Here is an 18,931-nt window from a genome sequence, read left to right as displayed (position 1 = left end):
TAGCAACCAATCTGGGAGTCTACAGAATTACGTTGTGACAACGTAACATCACAACGTTGTAGCAACGAAAAGTCAACGTTGTCACAACGTTGTCACAACGTAGAATTGTTGGCTGGGAATATGTCAACTGAATCGATAAAATATGTTATAAATCTGTGTATAGGAGATTTCTATGCAAATCTGTATTTTAAAAAAACACCAAAACGCAAAACGTTGTGTTTCATAAGACGTTTTACAAATTTCTGAAAACACATCAACCAAACGAAACCAAACTCATTTTGCACGTGCAAATTGGGCCATGAGTTGCATGCTGTATCTGTCTATAAAATGGCATGTCGCATTCGAAATGTGAAATCAGTTTTGAAGAGTTTCACAACGGAATCATTATGCCACGTATAGACGCTGCGGCAATATCGCCATTGGAAGACTAGGGGCTGGTGAGTCGCAATCTTCAGTTGCAAGACGTCTCAATGTAAGCCAGAGTACGATTACTCGACTCGCAACACGCTACAACCTCACAGGTACCACAAACGACCGTCCACGCACCGGAAGACCTCGAGTCACCACAGCAGCTCAGGATCGCTACATCCGGGTCCTCCATTTACGTGATCGTACTGTTACAGCTGAGAGCATAGCGGCCAGGGTGCATGGACTTCGAAGGACATCGCTGCAAACAGTACGGAACAGACTGAGAGAGGTTTGACTGAGAGCCCGGAGACCCTACTTCGGGAACGTGTTACGACGTCAGCATCGCGTCAAAGGTCTCCGCTGGTGCAATAACATGTCGGCCTGGAACTTACGAAACTGGAGGCGCATATGGTTTAGCGATGAAACTAGGTTTCTTCTACAGAGACGGGATGGACGAAACAGAGTTTTCAGACGGGTCCTTGAACGTTATGCTCCTATCTGTGTACGTCAAGTGGACAGATTCGGTGGAGGAAGTGTCATGATGTGGGCGGCGATATCCTACACCAACCGTACTAATCTTATCTATGTCCAAGGAAACCTGACGGCTGTGCGCTACAGGGACAATATTCTTCAGCAACACCTTCTCCCAGTCATTGACGTCCGACGGGAGTTATTTCAGCAAGACAACGCCAGGCCACATACAGCACGTGTCACCATGGAGTATCTGGCAAATAACAACATGCCTGTGCTTCCCTGGCCATCTCGTTCCCCGGATCTCAACCCCATAGAACATCTTTGGGATGAACTTGATCGGCGTCTACGTCAGCGTATACGTCAACCTCAAACTTTTCAGGAGTTAGCTAAATGTCTTCAGCAGGAGTGGAGGAGAATTCCTCAACCAGTTATATAGCGTCTGATCCAGTCCATGACGAGGCGGGTCCGAACTGTTATTCGTGCACGTGGTGGACATAACAGATACTAGCACTTCTGTGGACGCTTAACAAAATCATGACTGTTTAGCCTGTGGTGATCATTACATCGTATACACACGAGGTTCTGCCATGTGCACGTCAAATTTCATGCTCCTAAGTATGTTTGTTGAATAGTTATACACGTTTGAATTAAACCTTTGTCTCTTCAGATTTCTGCCTTATGCGTTTCTTTTTTGGAATAGTATATATACTCGTCAGTCTTGATGTACCATTTGATCAGTTTTTCATATCAAATAAAATTAAATCTCTCACATCACCACAAATCAAACCATCGACCACGGTTGTAGAAATTACCGCCAAAGCATAAATACCTGCTAAACCCACAAATCCAAGAACAACGGATCCTGGTACTTCCAACTTTTATTTTACTTTTATTACACGGCAAACAATTGATTTCAGTGAATTTAAAAATCAGAAAAAATATAGATACATCTCACAGTCTACCATTAAGTTGTGTTGTTTTTTCTCAGGAACTCTCCAGTGTTTTTCTTGATTCCAAAATTTCGCTGTGTTGTGATTTTGTGATGCACTGTTGTTTGTATTGATGATACGAACCTGTAAACGTATTGAGCATTAGTGTCGGTCCTTAATATAAGTCTCACGACAACGTTAGTTGTCTATACATGTCTATAATGTATGATGCATCACAAACAGTTGTGCTGTCAGTATGGTTTGCCAGCGTTGTCGAGGTCATAACACAACGCTGTCACTGAAACGGTGATCTTGCGAATTGAAATAATTCAGTTTCGTGACGAAACGGTAGAAAATGTTCTCAGTGTGCTTGAATACTCTCTCAAATGTAGCGTTCTGAATGAATAACAAAAATGTTTGATACCAATCCTCCTACAATTGTGTTCTGAGTTAGTAAGTAAGTTTGGTTTAATGCTGCTTTTAACAGTCTTACAGTTATATGGCGGCGTGTCAGCTTAATGTGGGAGGAGAGCCAGAAGTGATGCAGGTCTTAGATGTTAACCACTTCATTGATACCCACGAGCACGGATATGGTGCTGACAAACCTAGAAACATAATCTGGTTGAACAGTGATTCGAACCAACAATCATAGGTTTCTGGCGTGCCCAAGGGACGTAACTCTGCACAGCGAATCATGGCGCCTTAGACGATTGGGCCACCCGTGCCCCCAATTGTGTTCCGAAGTAAACATAAAATATATTCAATACACAAATGCATCTCCCAAACAGCCTTCTGAATGAACTATGGACTATATTAGCTAAAACGCTGGAGAGTTCTGAGCTAACTATGTAATAAATCCATCATAAACTCTCCCCCATGTTGAGTTCTAGGGAATGATTATGAAACGTATCCACACACATCTGATCTTCTAAATATGCTACGTTATATTGTAACATGAGTGTTTGTGCTGCAATCAAAATCTTTGGCGTGCAATAAAAAGATAGGGGTACATTTTGCTATTTGCAAGTTAAACCTCGGGCTTACAATATGTTATGAATCCTTCATCCATTCCTTAGTAGGTCATGCGGATGATAAGAAATGAACAGGTTCTCCAGAACTGATTTCGTACTTAAATGAAATTGTAAAGGAAAAGTAAGCATCAATTATGATTGTGTTTTAAAAACTATCTGGGATAGGAATTGAGAGGTTACATCCATGTGCTAATTGTGGGCTACTAGATTCTAATGGAAGATTTAAGCACAGAGGGCTTTATTTTTTATTCCTAATACAGGATATTTACCATCACCAAACACACAAGCGTGATAACCTCTTTATCATATAATGTCATTCTTTAATTCTGTGCTTCAAAATCGCTTTCCCTCTCTCACAAACATTACCGAAACATTGCGAGTTTTCCTGGAATGCGCGCATTAATATTTATTACGTCACAGGGTAAGTGATGTGTCAGTCGGACAGTGACAGTAGCCAATATAGTTCCAACTGAAATTTGTTTCTTATACAGTGGCGAAGCAACATAAACGCCAAAAAAAAATTTTTTAATTGCCTTTCGGGGCAATCCATCGGTCTGTTCACAAGAGCAAATGCCCTTTATCAAAGGGAAACTACTCTAACCCTAGTCTCTGAGACGTCACGGACACGGTCAGACGTTGTTGACAGTCGGTCTGTCCTGTAATAACGTTAAGAAGTGAAGTCAGATGTACACACAGCGACAAAACGAAACAAGGTAACAATTCAATTATATTTCGGCCAAATCCAACTATTTTAATTTGTGGAGAAGGTTTCAAGCCGAAGAGGTCTACAAGCAGAAATATGACTACCGATCCCTCTTGGCTAGACCTCGTGCCCTCGCAAAATTGTTTCGAAATTTATATCTCCAAAGTTGCCAAAACTTATAAAATGCCTTAGCTACGTCACAGTTAGACACTGATTTTCAGTATATTAGACTGTTATTTTCATAATGATAGAATTTATCCCTGTAGTTTATCCAGATTCCCGATGGTTAATTCTGACTCGATCGCCGAAGGACGAGGGCGACGCCATGTTTGTTTACACTCTCCTACCCAGAGTTCCATGTGTTATGCTGAGTCACTACTGCGCCGGAGTGTGCACTGGGCCAGAGTGTAGTTTATTTATAAACAGAGAAAGTAGTCCCTACTTGACCTTTGATATTTGCATCTCTATCTGCATATGACTCCAACGGATATCGTTTTTATCCGTTGGCTTTATCCTGCTGAGAAACTTACCCATTATATTATAAAAGTTGTTAACTGGCAAACAAATACCCTTATTGATACGTATCAAATGTCAAGTCATCCTTCTTGACAAAGAGTCTTCTGGATAATCTTTATGCATGGATTTAAAATCAAAATGATAAGTCGTTCTCGATGGTCTCTTATATTTCTATTTAAATAAATGATTGGAAAAGAATGGACTATTTCACTATTATCGAATAATATCAGATCTTCGATATACCTTGTTATAAGGAAGTGAAATTTATTGTTAAACAGAGTTGAAACTGTATTACATTGTTGTGATTTCGTAGAAGCTCGTAGCATTATGTTTTGATGCTTCTTAATTGTCAGAAATGTAGAATACCCATGAAGATCCGGGGTAGAACAGTTCTTCAGCAACCCATGCTTGCTGTAAAAAGCGACTTTGCTTGTCGTAAAGAGGCAAGTAACGGGATCGGGTGGTCAGGCTCGCTGACTTGGTTGATGCGTGCCAAATTCTTTGGTTAAAATTAAATGTTTGTACAAATATTAAGACAACTATATGTATCAGGTATATTGCAAAAAGCAACCAACAAACAAAAATAACACTTGTGAAAGTAGCTGTGCATGACACAGTATCGCCCAAAGAAGTGTGACTGAAGAAGTAGTCTCCCTTGCACTGTGCGTGTCCTGACAGTGAGCCTATTCCACCTCACTTCTGTGATGATGTTGGTGTGACTGAAGGAGTAGTCTCCCTTGCACTGCCCCTGTCCTGACAGTGAGCCTCTTTCACCTCACTGCTGTGATGATGTTGGTCTGACTGAAGGAGTAGTCTCACTTGCACTGCCCCTGTCCTGACAGTGAGCCTCTTTCACCTCACTGCTGTGATGATGTTGGTGTGACTGAAGGAGTAGTCTCCCTTGCACTGTACGTGTCCTGACAGTGAGCCTCTTCCTCCTCACTACTGTGATGATGTTGTAGCCTGGACCCGGCAATGCGGTCTGTGTTGCGAACCTGGAACCCCTCTTATACCCAGTGGCAAACAACTATGTCAGTTTTGATACGCCTAACCATCAGTGGTATAAACCTCATCCGGTATGTATGCTGACAATGACAGGTTGTTGTTTAACGCCACATTCAGAAATGATCCACTTTGTGACCGTGGTCAGTAAATTATCGAATCTGGACCAGACGCCCCAGTGATTGATATCATGAACCTTGATCTATTCAATGGGGATACGATGACATGCTTCAACTATGTCAGCGAGCCTGACCAGTATAATGTGGAACGAGATACCATATGACAGAACATATCGTATACATGACAGTGTTTGACCTGTGTAATATCATCAAACTGTACAATATGTACATTGGATAACGCGGACCGAGATATATAACTGAATATACGGTATACATGACAGTGTGTGACCTTTGTAATATCATCAAACTGTACAATATGTACGTTAGATAATGGGGACCGATATATATTACTGAATATACTTTACGGTATACATGACAGTGTGTGACCTGTGTAATATCATCAAACTGTACAATATGTACATTGGATAACGCGGACCGAGATTTATAACTAAATATACGGTATACATGACAGTGTGTGACCTGTGTAATATCATCAAACTGTACAATATGTACGTTTGATAACGCGGACCGAGATATATAACTGAATATACTCTATACATGAGTGTGTGACCTGTGTAATATCATCAAAGTGTACAATATGTACATTAGATTACGCGGACCGAGATATATAACTGAATATACTCTATACATGACAGTGCGTGACCTGTCTAATATTATCACACTGTACAGACATGTAATTTGGAAAACACTGGCAGAGATACCAAAAACACAAATTTTCCGTACAAGTAACAGTGTCTGACCCATGCAGCAACCAAGTCAGCGAGCCTGACCAGTAGGTCTCATTACAATATACCAATATGTTATTTGGATAACGTGGGTCAAGATGCCATACAGATGATATATACCGTATACATGACAGTGTGTGACCACTGTACTATCAACAGTCTGTACCATGTCTTCGTCATGAGCCTCTGTGCCAGCATGTCACGTGGATGTTTGTACTATCATCACTCTGTACCATGTCTTCGTCATGAGCCTCTGTGCCAGCATGTCACGTGGATGTTTGTACATACGATAAGGTACATATGAGTCATAATTCCGTCATGTAGATTATCTTGGGTGTCAGTTGAGAGGTAAACCCACATGATATTTGTGGGTAAAACTAATGTCCTGGAATATTATTGACAGACTCATTTTTAGGCACAGGGGGCCATTTGAGATGATTAAGCCACTGGTGACTGGCATTACTAGGTAATACTATGTGTAAACATCAACCCTACACTCGATCATTTACAGACTGCCGTCAAATAGCTGGAATAGTGCTGAATGCTGCGTAATATAACAAACAAACAAACAAAGCTAAAGGGAAATAAATCTTGAAAACTTCTCGGATGAATCAGCTTTGTTTTTGTACCGGGAACGTGAAACTTGTTATATAATACAAGACACTATTATACTGACCTGGCAGGTTCATATATGTTACTGCCGTTGCTGGTGAAGTTAGTTATGTCATGATTTCTTGTTTACGAAGGTTGCTCTTTCTGACAACAGACTGTGAATAATACAGTCTCGGCCAGTGACTGATATTGTTACTTTGAGTCGTGGTAATGGTTACATGCATCTAGTTTATAGGTTGCAAATATGTAGTGGTTATTTACTCAGGACAGAACTTATGTACAAGACAGGGCAGTGTAGTATCTGAGATTTGTGTATGTACAGAGCTGTATGTTTCAAAACATGAAACTTAACAAAAATAGACCTTCAAATGGAAACTATTAATGCAATTTTCCATTCGCAGAAAACCAAAAGTAAAACTGTAAAACCAAGTTTCTAGAAATGGGTTGTAGAAATAGAAACAAACAAACGCTTAACTAATTTATATCTCAACAAACTTTATTTAGCAACAGTAGTTTAGTTATTTTGCATTTGTACTTGTGTCTCAGTGGGTAACAAATACTTCGGCTGGGTTCGATTCCCGCCATGGGTACAATGTGTGAAGCCCATTTCTCATGTCCCCCGTCGTGATATTGCTGGAATAATGCTTAAAGCCGAGTTAAACCATACTCACTCACTCACACTGTATAAGTTGAGGTAACAGTAATACGAATTCAAGCTGAACACCCCTCAACCCCAAACATTTCACGTTGCTCACATCGCGGGCACAGCTCACTACTGTCAGTGGCCGCCAAAATAGTTATACAAACAATTTGCCTTTGTCAGGTGTTGACATGTCACCATAAAGCCAGTTAGTGTTGAGGGCTGAGACGTTAATATCGTTGCCACAGAAAGTCAAATAACATTCTGACATCGAACTGATAGAGTTGTGATGGGCTGACGGCAGCCTGCTCTCTGCAATCTGCTATGGATTGAGATGTAACAATAGTGCCACCGTTAGCCACTTTCCAAATATGACAGAATAAAGTGATGATGAAGGCATTGACGTCAGACGTTATAACTTGAATAAATGTGGCGTCCATGAATTTGCCAAAGCAAGTACCTGTCAAAACGGCTAGCCACAAGCAGTATTATCTCATGACATCACATGTTTATAAGGGCATGTGCCTTTTTGAGCGCCAACAAATGCAATGCAACACCTCGCCATTGACTGCCTGATGCGTGTCAGCTCTGGATTTAGGGTAAAGAAATGCGGTACAACGTTCCTTCAAAGTCTGAGGGAATCTCCTGACAGTACGTAGATGTCTTACCGGCGTCTCCTAAAGGTGTTCGATTGGTTCCTGGAGTCAACACCATAACGTAGATGCCCGCGGTCCTCAAGAGGCGCCATGGGGGTGGTGTTGTCGTGTAGAAAGATTTGGACTGGCGCATGAACGGATGACAAAAAGTCAAAATCGGCAATTCTGCATAAGTTCGGCCCGGGCTCGATTCCCGACACGGGTACAATGTGTGAAGCACATTTCTGGTGTCCCCCGTCGTGATATTGCTGGAATATTGCTAAAAGCCGCGTTAAACCATACTCACTCACTCACTCACTCTGTATAAGTTGAGATAACAGTAATACGAATTCAAGCTGGATACCCCTCAACCCCAAACATTTCACGTTGTTCTCATCGCGGGCACAGCTCACTACTGTCAGTGGCCGCCAAAGTAGTTATGCAAACGATTTACCTTCGTCAGGTGTTGACATGTCACCATGTTGAGGGCTAAGACGTTAATATCGTCGCCACAGAAAGTCAAATAAAATTCTGATATCGAATGATAGAGTTGTGATGGACTGACAGCAGCCTGCTCTCTGTTATCTGCTATGGATTGAGATCTAGGCCATCTACTTATTTTTACGCGCTGTTTGTGATGAAGCATTCTTCAATTCTTGTAGAATCATCAGATAAACAGATGTAGGCTACATATGTATAACTATTTGACAATGTAGACAGAAAAAAGTGATGAAGAAGGTATAGTGTCCTTGTTGACGTCAGACGTTATAACTGGAATAAATGTGGCGTCAATGAATTCGCCAAAACACGTACCAGTCAAAATGGCTAGCCACAAGCAGTGTTGTCTAATGACGTCTCATGTTTATAAGGGCATGTGCCTTTTTGGGCGCCAAAAATGCAATGCAACACCTCGCCATTGACTACCTGATACGTGGCAATACTGCATTTGGAGATACGGCGCCATTGTTCCACGTAATAATTATGGGTAAAACAATGCGGCACCACGCTCCTTCAAAGTCTGTGGGAATCTCCTGACAGTACGCAGACGTCTTCCCGGCGTAACCCAAAGGTGCTCGATTGGTTCCTGGAGTCAACATCATAACGTAGATGCCCGCGGTCCTCAGAAGGTGATTTGGGGGTGGTGATGTCGTGTCAAGAACGGCCATTCCAACATAAACATCCCAAAGTATGAAACTTGTGCGTCCGAAACAGCTACTTCCTGTACTCGACGCAGAGCATGACGTCTATCACGCCGCCTTGAAACCCTCAGAATGGATCCAAGTTATGACAGTCGTGCATGAAGTCTGTTCAGGATCCTTTGCGCAGACCCAAGACCCCTGAAAAGTTCATTCCTTGTCGATATATCTGTCACAAAGCAGTGACAGTCATGTGCCTGTGACGTCACCACGTAGTCTCCCTGGTCTGGGGCGATCAGCTGTTGTACACGTTTATTGAACTCCCTTACACAGGTAATAAACGGTGCGTCCATGCAACCATCGCGCTAACACATTTGAGAAGTTTAAAACATAATTTTCAATTTTCTAATTTTCCCGCAGTAACTGTATGTATGCAAATGAACAACTTGCAATAACCACATGAACCATCTTTTAGTTCACATCATCATATGTTTGTACCGTTCGGAACTGAACACTGTAGTATTTGCATCATTACCTGTACCATATTCTATTAGCATATTCTACTTCCTCGATTCTATCATTCTGACATAAATGACATAACATTCTCGCCTGGAGAGCGGGTAGCGGATTTAAATATGTGTTTCTCGCTGCATTTCTAAAAAGGCGATTTGGGAAATTTGATGCCAACACTCTTCCCAGCGTCAGGAAATGTACCCTAAACAATAAGTGTGTTCAATGCGGGATTGTGATATAACATTTCCCGCCAATAATGCTACAATGCTGTGTAATAATGAACCTGCATGTGGATTCCTAACCAAACCTTACAGATTCAGAGTTTGTTGGACGTATTACGTGTTGTGAGGGACCCTTGAACATGCGGGTTGAAATAGGTCTTCAGCAACCCATGCTTTCCGCGATGGGATCGGGTGGTCAGGCATGCTGACTTGAATGGTGCATGTCATCGTATCCTAATCGATGCCCATGGTGTCAGTCCCTGGATTGTCTGGTCCAGACTCGATTATTTACAAACCGCCCTCATATAGCTGGAATATAGCTGAGTGCAGCGTTACACAAAAATCAAACCAACCAACAAACAACACATTGTATGCTGTTAACTCACTGAACGTCACACAGTCCTTGTAATACAGGGGTAACAGTTAGGCAACCTACTTTCAGTGGAGAAATCGTGGGGTCCAGTTGTTTGATACTGCGTTCCGACATTCCTCGCACAAAGTCTTTTTCCAAGAAGCTCCGCCAATTGATTTTCACAACAATAGACTGCCGAACTATGGCATATTTGTGCTGGTTGAGTTTGAAATGCTCACAAACACGAGGACACAGTTAGGCAGTCTCTCTGACGTGTCTGATTTGAATTGTAACCAGTTATCTTTAGGAGAATTTCGGATATGCGGAAAACTAATTGAGGTGTTCTTAAATAAAACATGATAGATTAATGATAAACATGTGTTTTTTGCCAAAGTGCAAAGTAGCCTTGAGATTGCCTGAACAAACATGTTTTTCTCCTGTACACTAGGGTTCTAATTCTCCTCTGACGCACCTATCAGGAACATGGGTGACTGGACCACGATTCTGTGAGCTTCAAATACAGCAACACTGTTTAACATATCTGAAAACATGTTTATTTATCTACACGCCAGTACTATTCCCAAGCTCAGGACATGTTTTTCGTATGGTGTTATGACGAACGATAGACATTGATACATAACTCTATATATTCGTAACGATCTGTGCAGTGTATGGTACATACATACTTCACGCTGTAACTTGTTTGAGCAATGAATGTACCATTTAACCAAGGTTAACCAGCCCTCCACACTAGTTCGGCAAGGGTGGAAACTGGACTTTCAAAGTCAGTTAACTCGCTTGCCTCGGGAAGTTGGACATGGGCTGAAGGTTCTTCAGATTATAGTTACAAGGCATCATAATCAGTGTGTAAAAGTCAGATCTTATACACTGGGCAAAACAATTCGATCAGGACCAAATCCAATAAATTCAATAAACCAGTCTACTCTTACTCTGAACATTGGTCAGTTTAACCTAAGCTCATTAATGCAACTATGTTTGGAGAATCTCAGCAGTAACAAAGAGGTAACAACCGGGGGCTACGTGGGCGACGACACAAATACACCGCCATTCAAACTGGGAAGGTGTATACATTTAGCTTGTCTTTCTGAGTGAATTGTATTGTCAATACACGTCTTTCGTTATTCTCGCAGTGCTCAGGTGTTCTTTCTGTTATGTGGATTATGGACGCACAAAAGATTTGAGGGTCTATTCACATTTGACGAACTCTTTCAAATGCAATTGCAAAGACATGACTGTCAGCCTAAAATCATATTTCAATCATGCAAACGCTACCTTTGAAACGCAGGAGGTATTCCAAGCTGATTTGTTTTTCAGTCAATGTGTGTCCCACGCCCTTCAATGACACCAGTATTATTTTTGTTGAGAAAGGAGGTCATATCGAAGTTCTTGTGAATTCAACACCGCATATCTCCCACGATAACAGACCTTACTGTACGTCTGTGTACGTGTCGAGGCTACTGATGAAGATGTTGATGTCAATGGAGATGTAGACATCGATGGAGATTTAGATGAGGAGGCTCCAGTTGTGGAAGCAGTTGATGTGGTTGTAGCAGGTGACACAAGCATCGGCGTTGATGTTGACTGTGAGACTGGAGATGATGAAGCAAACTGGTCAGGATGGATAGGGTGTCTCTCTCTCTATATATATATACTCACACGCAAAAGAAACGCAAGTCGAGTATGCAGTAAACACGTTATTTATTTTCAACAGTAAAGACAAGAAATACTAATAGGGCAAGATTGACAAAAAATTGACTGAAAACAGTTTAATGGATTAAAAGGCAGATGACATTTTCAAATTATAAGGTCTTACACAGTTTGGGGTCAATACCCAAAATGTCAGTCAATACCTGGTGTGACCACCATTAGCATTGATCACTGCCACACATCTCCTGTACATTGAGTTGATCAGACGATTTATGAAGGCCCTAGGGATCCTCCTGCATACATCCAGAGCAGCTGTGCGTCGTTCATCCACAGTTGTAGGGACTGGGCGCACATTGTGCAGACGCCTTTGAACCTCATCCCACAAATGTTGGATGGAGTTCAGATCAGGGCTGAGGGCTGGCCAAGGTAGAACGCGGATGTTGTGTTGTTGCAGAAAGGCCATGGTAGCTCTGGCAACATGGGGACGAGCGTTTTCCTGCTGGAAAATGTGTTGTTGATGTTGTGCAAAAAATGGAACAACGTGGGGTCTGATCACTTGGTCGATATACTGCTGAGCAGTGATGCCATGTCCCCGACCTTTACCAACATTCAGAAAGCACATGGGTCCAAGTCTCGCATTACGTCCAATCCCTGCCCATATCATGACGCTAGGTCCACCCAATGGATCCCTTTCCACAACGTTTCTGTCAGCGAAACGATCACCTTGTCCCCGACAAATTCTGACTCTTCTTCATCATTTGAAAACGCCTACCATAGTCATTCAATGTTTAAGTGGGATAACAGCAAAGCAGATATTTTCCAAGAACGATTGTTATCAGACACCTTTGCATGCCTCCTAAGAGAAGTTATTGATTCTGTTTTTACAAATGTTGATGAAAGCGTATCGTTATTTACAGAAGCTTTTACAATGTAATGAAAAGGTAAGTAACCCCTAACAGAGAAAGTAAACAGTGGTTTGACTGGGAATGTGAGTTGTTAAAAAAGGAAAGATGCACTCTTTTAAACCATTTCAGAAAATTAAAGGATAAAGACTCACTTGCTAAGTACACTGATTCGAAAAATAAGTATAAAGCTACTTGCAGAAAAAAGAAACAAAATTTCATGAATAGAAGCAGAGAAAAACTAGAAGAAAGTATCAGCTCATCAAAACAGTTTTGGACGACCTTGAAAAACATCAGCAAAAAGAAGGAAACTAAAAGTAACATAGAAATGCATGAGTGGTTTAATTACTTCAAAAATCTTTTCAGCGGTGATGATTCCACAAATAACTTCCAGTTGAACTCTTTTGATAATGATGAAATCAATTTTACAACGGAAATATTAGATTCCCCAATCTCAAAAGAAGAAATTAAATCTGTTATTCAAAATCTGAAAAACTTGAAAAGCCCGGGATTTGATAAACTTATAACAGAATTCTTTAAATACTCTCTTGATAATACCCTGTCGTATTTGGAAATATTATTCAATACAATAATGGATACCTCTTACTTTCCAAAAGGTTGGACACTTGGAACTATCGTTCCAATTCACAAAAAAAGGCTCAGTGACTGATGTTGAAAACTATAGGGGGATTACACTTACCAGTATTTTCAGTAAGATATTTCTTAGCATTATTAATAAACGCTTGGTATTGTGGTCGGAAGCACTTGATAAGATTGAGGAAGAGCAGGCAGGTTTTTGACAAGGTTACTCAACCACTGATAATATGTTTATTCTCCAGGCTCTTATAGATAGGTATATTCAACGTAAACGTGGAAAATTGTATCCTATATTTGTAGATTTTTCGAAAGCATTCGATTCAGTCTGTAGAGATAAGTTATGGTATCTATTTAATTCGCATGGTGTCAGTAATAAAATGGGTAAATTGTTAGTGAGTGAGTGAGTGAGTTGGGTTTAACGCCGCTTTTAACATTATTCCAGTTATATCACGGCGTGTCAGCTTAATGTGGGAGGAAAGCCCGAAGTGATGCAGGTCTAAGACGTTTACCACTTCGGTGAAACCCACGAGCAAGGGTATGATGCTGACAAACCTAGAAACATAATCGGGGCGAACCGGGATTCGAACCCACAATCATAGGTTTCTGGCGTGCCCAAGGGACGCAACTCTGCACAGCGAATCGCGGCGCCTTAGACGACTGGGCCACCCGTGCCCCCGGGTTATTGTTATTGTAAATTGTTATGTGGTATTTATAAGGAAGTTAAATCATGTGTTAAACAAAACGGCATGTATTCAGATTCTTTTATATGTCATACTGGTGTACGCCAAGGATGTGTATGAAGCCCTTTTTTGTTCTGTTTTTTTATTAATGAGCTTGCAGCCCAAATCAAAAGAAATTATGATGATGGTATACAATTACATCCTGAACTTATAAAAATATTTATGTTACTATTTGCAGATGATATAATCATGTTCTCGAGTACTGTAAAAGGTTTACAAACTTTGATAAATCAGCTAGAATTATACTGTGATACGTTGAAACTTAATGTTAATCTAGATAAGACAAAAATTGTTGTATTTAGCAAAGGAAATACGCTGTCAAAAAACGAAAAGTGGTACTTTGGGGGACAATTACTCCAAACTGAAACCTCATATAAATATCTTGGTGTAATATTTTCAAGTAAATTATCATGGAATCGACATATATGTATTGCAGCAATCCAAGCTAAAAAGATGCTATTGGGCATTTTACAAACGTTTGAGCATTTTAGCGAGTGTGCTTATAAATCTTTTTTCAAAATCTTTAACACAAAAATAGCTCCTATTCTTTCCTATGGTTCAGAAATATGGAGTTTTGCAGAGGCTAAAGAAATTGAATCCGTACATTTATACGCACGCAAAAGATTTCTTGGTGTTAAACATAGTACGTCTAACGTAATGGTTTATGGTGAATGTATTCGCATGCCCTTGTATATATATCACTACTTAAAAATCATAAGATACTGGTTAAAATTACTAAAAATGCCAGTAAGTAGATTGCCAAAAAAATGTTATAATATGATGCTATTGTATGAAAAGAATGGAGATCAAAATTGGGCATTCAATTTTAAATGTCTACTGTATAAATGTGGGTATGGTTACATCTGGGAAAACCAATGTTTCTTAGAGAATCATGCCATGTTCATATCGAAAATAAGGCAGACGCTTTTTGACATGTACTTTCAAACATGGAGATCTACTGTAGATGTTTCTAGCAAATATTATAGATATTTTAAAATGCAAATATGCGCAGAAAAATATTTAACTGATGTAAATATAAGAAAATGCAGAATATCATTAACACAATTTAGATGCAGCTCACACAGCTTAATGGTTGAAGTTGGCAGGCACAACAAAATACCCAAATGTTTAAGATTAGGTAAACAATGGTCTTTAAATGTTGTCGAAGATGAATTTCATTTTCTACTTGTATGTTGTAAATATGATAATTTAAGGAAAAAATATATTGAACAGAAATACTATGTACGTCCAAATAAATACAAGTTTATCTCTTTAATTTCACATGTGAGCAAAACGGCTATACAAAATCTCTCTCTCTTTATATATCATGCCATGTTATTAAGAAATGAATCCTTGTAACATTCCTAACCGCTTCCACATTGTCATGTATTCTGTACTATGGGCATGTTGCCTTACAGTTATATATGAATAAACTAATTGACTCTTCCGTCTGCATGGGAGACACACACGCGACTTTCATCAGAGAAGATGACACGCCTCCACTCACGATGACGCCAATTGTGATGACCCTATGCCCACTGAAGTCGTGCTTCTCGATGCTGTGGTTGGAGAACAGGACGACGTGCTGAGGTTGTCTCGGCTAATGTGTCAGTTATGTGTTCCTATGGTCTGTCGAGCACTTTCACTTGCAGTTAGAAACGGATGTCGCTGATCTTGATGGGTAATCTGCCGATCTTGTCGAGGTGTGGTGACCCTAGGACGACCGCTCCGAGGAAGGTCACCTGTGGGGTCTGTGTAGCATTGTATCGATGCAGGAGACGGTAAATCCTGGTTATGTTAACATTGAAATGACAGGCAACATCTTGGACATACTCTCCAGTTCGCGAATTTTCGATTTCGCGAGAAATGTGTGCATGCTACCCACATATTCATTGAAATGGTGCGTTTTGGCGATTCTTTTTTTATGTTGCGTTTTTACTCAGGGCTTCCAAAATGCAACCAAATATATTGATAACACCATCAGGCTTCACTACATGCTAAAACTCGTATCATTTTATGGTTTCGTGTTTGTAACCTATTTGCCTTAAACCACTTGCGCTTCTTTTGCGTGTGAGTATATATATATATATATATATGCGTGCGTGCGTTTTAGGGCGAAGGGAGTATTAATGGTTTCTTCAATAGTGGTATTTCCCAGAAAATCGCTCCACAAGACAGCATTACAAGAGGGAAACAATAGTCAACTTTCCCTTTATGTCAAGCCTACAGCAGTCCAGCCTTTGGTGTCTTTACAGTTGTTTGATCAGTGTTACATTATGCAAGGTCTTCGTGCAAAGTTGTTAAGAATGACATTTGCTTAGTAATTTCCAAATTATTGTCCTTTGTTTGGGGTGAGCCCCATCTTAGAGTGAGGCACCTATTTGCCAACTAGATCACATATAGACCTAAATATAAATTCGCCACGTCCTGGTGTCAAGAATTCGTTTGCCTGTTTTATATCTATTTTCCTTTTCCTGTTATAACTGCATGTAGAGGATACATTTAAATTTCTTAGAAACTAACGCCTTAATACAGATATCGCGGCTAAATTCCAGTTTGTTACTGATATGAATAATAATTTAAGCATGACTTGAAGTTTAAGTGTTGATGTTTACATGAGGTGATTAGGCGCTGATTATTAAATTTGCAATGTCATGAATTATACCTGCTAACCCCTACCTGTTAAACATCTAGGAAGTCATTAATATCGCCTTGCTCTCATTTCGGGTGGTGAAACATCCAATGCACATTTCAGTCAAATTCACTCGCATACACAAGGTACATTCATATGAAGAATAAGTAAATGCATGCTAAAGGTTATGTTTTAGTATTGTGCTACCAGTTACTCAAGATAAAAGAAAACACATGACTAATACAGGGGCGCCTCTGAATATACAGCATGGGCTAGGGATATTCCCGTTACTCGGCACACACAGCTAATCACACATACTGGCTACTGGACGGACGTGCATACGTCCTTGTGAATCTTTGAAAGTCTTCTATTGGCAAAATATTTTTAATGGAGAAATACAGGTCGAGTGACAATGGTCTTGTATGTTGATCACAATTCACTTGTTTAAGCCTATCACATGTTCACCACAATCTTTAGATGTTGTGCAGGTGGTTGGCAGATGCAGTTGTTAAGACATCAACAATGTTCTGTATACTTCTGTCTTCAATATCAACAGGTGCGCAAGTTCTCATTATAGTTGTTTACTCCTTTGCCTTGTCATTTCAATACCAACATTATAATGCGACCATTACTAGCAATTGATTTATAATGACCGATTTAAAAGGGATTTGATTGGAAAAGAATTTGAATGTGCCTCGTCAAATATTCACCTGTATAGCAAACAAAAGTTGACATTTGCACTGCGAGGACGTGAGAAACACGTGGTTGAATCCACCAACTTGAGTTTCTCTCTGTGTAGAGACACAATATAATATGCCACAAGCAGACCCTTAAAATACGCCATAAAATTAATACACGTTACACTTTACATTCAGCATTGGTAAAATATATTCATTGTTGATAACAAAAGGGACATGCATTTTCCACAGCTGTGCATTGAACTTTTCACTTTGATCATAAAAGAATAAGTAGATGGTGTCTGGTGCAGTTGTTAGGCTTTCAGGAATGTTGTTTTCATTGATAGTCTGCTATTCAAACACGAGTAAGGTGTGCAAATCGCACTCAAACTATTATGATCTCCTTTACGCCTAGAACTGATCAACTTTTGCTAGATGTTTATCTGCATGATTATTTGTTGTAAACCATGTTCACCAGTCACGTCTCGGAGAATACTATGACGATGGACCATACCCATGGTTGTGTGTTTCACCTGAGTAATAAACATTAAGACCTGCATTATTTTGGGCTTTATTCACACATCGAGCTTCAGTGCAGTGATATATCTGAACTGGGGCAGACACTGGAAGATTAGTGAACAGGTCGCATCATACCAAAAGATGTTAACAAATGGTACTTGTTGTTATCCTGTCTGGCGCCCGGCATTAAGGGTCTAAAACAAGGACTGGTCGGGTCAGAGTCAGTATTCTGTGTTTGAGTTTGGTATTCAAGATAAACTGCGGCATGGTATCTTAGTGAGATAGCACTATAAATCAGCATCAGCATCAGTCCGGACTGGTACAAGCAGCAACACACACATGGGCATGCACGTCACTATATAAGTGCAATAACCTTGGAGGTTAAACCCCATTTCACCTCACCATCTCAGAGATGGTAATACACTTTTAACTACTAAATCCGAAATTGCCAAAATACTTGGTGACACTTCGTCAAACCATTCGTCATCATCAAACTATTATCCTCAATTTCAGAGTTTTCAAAAAAAGCAGGAAAAGACAAAAAGTTATTTTTAACTCTGATAATGGTGAGGACTACAATGAAACATTTTCACTCCATGAATTATATACTGCCTCATGACACTGCAGCAGGAGCCGACAACATCCTCTATGTGCTCCTGAAACACTTGCCCGATTCACGTTTGGAAACGTTACTTAATATATTTCATGAGATATGGACAACCAGAAATGTTCCTCCTTCGTGGCACAATGCTATTATTATTCCTATTTCAAAGCCTGGACAGGATAATACAGATTCATCCAATTACCTACAATATGATTATCTAGCTAAGTTTGTAAAACCATGGAGCACATTGTTAACAATTGATTAGTCTGGTACTTGAGACCGATAACCTATTCAGTGACATCCAGTGTCGTTTCCGAAAAAACAGAAAAAGCATGGACCATTTGGTGCGTTTAGAATCATTTATTTAAAATTCCATTGTCTACAAACGCACACTGCATCAATATTTTTAGATCTAGAGAAGGCATGTGATATGTAACGTGGAAATATTGTATTTTAACAGAGTTGCAGGGCAGATTACCTCAGTTCATATCTCAATTATTAAACAACAGATAATTTCAAGTACGAATGGGCTCTACCCTGTCAGATCATTTCCCT

At 40.1% G+C, this 18,931-nt stretch overlaps 1 protein-coding gene across 1 annotated transcript in view; it reads left to right on the top strand.

The window, feature by feature from the left end:
• Nucleotides 1-18,931, top strand: part of LOC124118987 (uncharacterized protein DDB_G0290685-like) — a 55,406-nt gene that overhangs the window by 11,924 nt on the left and 24,551 nt on the right. The gene's annotated exons all lie outside the window — the stretch shown is intronic.

The sequence above is a fragment of the Haliotis rufescens genome, unplaced genomic scaffold, assembly GCF_023055435.1.
Source record: "Haliotis rufescens isolate VD_foot unplaced genomic scaffold, xgHalRufe1.0.p SCAF_41, whole genome shotgun sequence".
NCBI lineage: Eukaryota > Metazoa > Mollusca > Gastropoda > Lepetellida > Haliotidae > Haliotis > Haliotis rufescens.
Note: the sequence above shows the minus strand (reverse complement) of the source record. Positions and strands in the feature narration are given on the sequence as shown.